The 2,604-nt window shown below is 40.6% G+C and overlaps 1 pseudogene; it reads right to left on the reverse strand.

Moving 5' to 3' along the window:
* The window catches only part of LOC103731617, a 164,115-nt pseudogene that overhangs the window by 86,197 nt on the left and 75,314 nt on the right, over positions 1-2,604 (reverse strand).

A 2,604-nucleotide genomic window follows, 5' to 3' on the forward strand; every position in this document is an offset into this window, starting at 1 on the left:
AGGGCTGCAAATTGTTCAACCCCTATGGAAAGCAGTGTGGAGAACTCTTAAAAAACTACAAATGAGCTGACCATTTGACCGAGTTATACCACTTCTTGGCATATACCCAAAGAACTCATCCTATTGCAGAGACACTTGTACATCCATGTTTGTTGCTGCTCTTTTCACAATAGCTAAGAGATGGAAGCAACCTAAACATCCCTTAACTGACGAGTAGATAATGAAAATGTGGTTCATTTATACAATGGAGTTTTGCTCATCAGTAAAGAATGATGAAATAATGAAATTTGCAGGTAAATGGATGGAACTGGAAACTGTTATACTATGTGAATTAACACAGACTCAGAAAAACAAACGATGTATGTTCTCCCTCATATGTGGATCTGAAAAGAAAGAATCTGAAGGAGAAGAACAGTAGAAAACATGTTTTAGTAAGGGAGATATGGATAAAAATGGGGTTATTTTAAGGGGAGGGAGGAGGGAGGGTTATACAAGGAACCTTGGGGATAAAGGGAAAGAAGGAGCTCAAGAGAGGTAGGACCATAGGAGAAAGGTATTATTAAGGGAGAAATGGGAAAAATGGGGGCACTTTAAATGGGGAAATCATGGTGGAAGGGTTAGACAATGCGAGAGATAAATAATGCCTAGCTAGTTTCAGAAACCAGGGGGAACCATATTAGTCCAACAACTTACTGACAAATTGTATATACAACTAACTCAAGGTACATAATATATGTCTATTCAAGGTTTATCTGAGAACCTTTGTTCTTTGCCCAAGCTTTATCTACATAGCACATGGTAATTAAAGTACCAGACTGATAGAATTACTTTCTTGGGTGTTTAACAGCCACACTTTGAGGCCTATACTAATTTGGTCAGAGGGACTTAAAGGACAGTTTTTGATCCTTGCCCTCCAAGGTCAGCTAAGTTCTAGGGGACTGTGGAGCATCTCTCAAAATGTCCTGTAACTGTGGTGAGTCACCTGTCCTCTTGATCAAGGCCATGGAAACCCCACCAAATGGACTTGAACCAGTGTCCAGTCTACAAAAAGAGGGTCAACACAGAGAAAACATTTGCATCATACTTCCGAATGAAGCCATCCATGGACAAGCAGGACCTTTGACTTATCTTCAAATAGATGGAACTGGTAGAGGAAAGGTGCCAGGGGTTCCTCTGAAGCCCATGTGACCCCTGAGGAACAGATCCTCAAACAACCTTAAGAATAAAAATAAATTGGTTTATCTGGGCCAACTGCATGGTCTTAAACACCCAAAAAGATCAACATAATTCTTTTAAGAGTCCATGTGTATAGCTAAAGGCTACATACCAAGAAACAATGCCAGACAGGAGATACCTTCCTTTGAGTTGTTGGCTAGGGTGGCCCAAGAGACTCATCGACAGTAACCCAGCATAGAACTCGGAAAATGAACAACAGATCCCAGTCTTATCTAAAGGAATATTGGCAACAGCTTGCTGCTAGATGAGGAAGACCTGAACTTCCAAAAAGAAGGAACTATAGATAGGCTGACTAGACTCAGCAGATGGAAAAGCACTGGGGAACATGTGGGGGCACTGACAACATAGTGGCCAGTAACAGGGATGACAGAGTATATGAGCTCCAGCAGGAGCTGGGGGGCATGGGAGGGTGTCACTTGGGATGTGGGTATATAGATGAATAAGATTATTTGGGATGTTCTGTATGAAATACACACATAAAAAATCAATCAATGAAAAATGAGTTATATTTGAGGAAGAAGCATAAAAATTTGCTTCATGTTAATTAGTAGATGTGAAAAACATTACCTTTGAAATCTACCTGATGATTTTGTAGCCATGCTCAGGTGCCAGGGATCTCAGAAAGTAACTGACTATGACTAGCAATAATCAGATATATAGAGATTAGAGACGCATGTGCAAACATTTAAGTGTTAGTTCCATTAAAAATGAGTTTTTCTGGACACTGGTTCAAGTCCATCTGGTGGGGTCTCCTTGGCTTCCTTGATCAAGAGGTCAGATGACCCACCACCATTACAGGACATTTTGCGCGATGCTCATAGTCCCTGGGAACTAATCGACCTAGAAGGGCAAGGAGCAAAAAGTGTCCTTTGAATCCCTCTGACCCAATTAGTATAGATCTCAAACTATGTCTGTTAAACATCCAAGAAGGTTAGTTCCACCATTCTGGCATTTTTAATTAGTGTGTGTCTTGCAGATAAATCTTGGATAATGACCAGTTGGTCTCAAATAAACCTTATCTAGAGATATATTTCTTGATCTATTAAGTATAATTTGTCAGTAGATTGTAGGAATAATATGGTTCCCTCTGGTTTTCATGACTAGCTAGGCATTGTTTCTCTCTTGTATCGTCTCACCCCTCTATCATGGTTTTCCCACTTAAGGTGCCCGCACTTCCCCAACTTTCTTCCTTACTAATACCCTTGCTCCTATGACCCTACCTCCGTTGAACTGCTTCTTTCTCCTTATCCCCTAGGTTCCTCATATACCCTTCCATCCCCCCTTCCTTAATCTAACCCAATTTTTATCCATATCTCCCTTATTAAGGCCTGTTTCCTACTGTTCTTCTCTTTCATGTTCTTTCTTTTC

This window comes from Nannospalax galili, unplaced genomic scaffold, assembly GCF_000622305.1.
Source record: "Nannospalax galili isolate Female #2095 unplaced genomic scaffold, S.galili_v1.0 scaffold32, whole genome shotgun sequence".
Classification (NCBI taxonomy): domain Eukaryota; kingdom Metazoa; phylum Chordata; class Mammalia; order Rodentia; family Spalacidae; genus Nannospalax; species Nannospalax galili.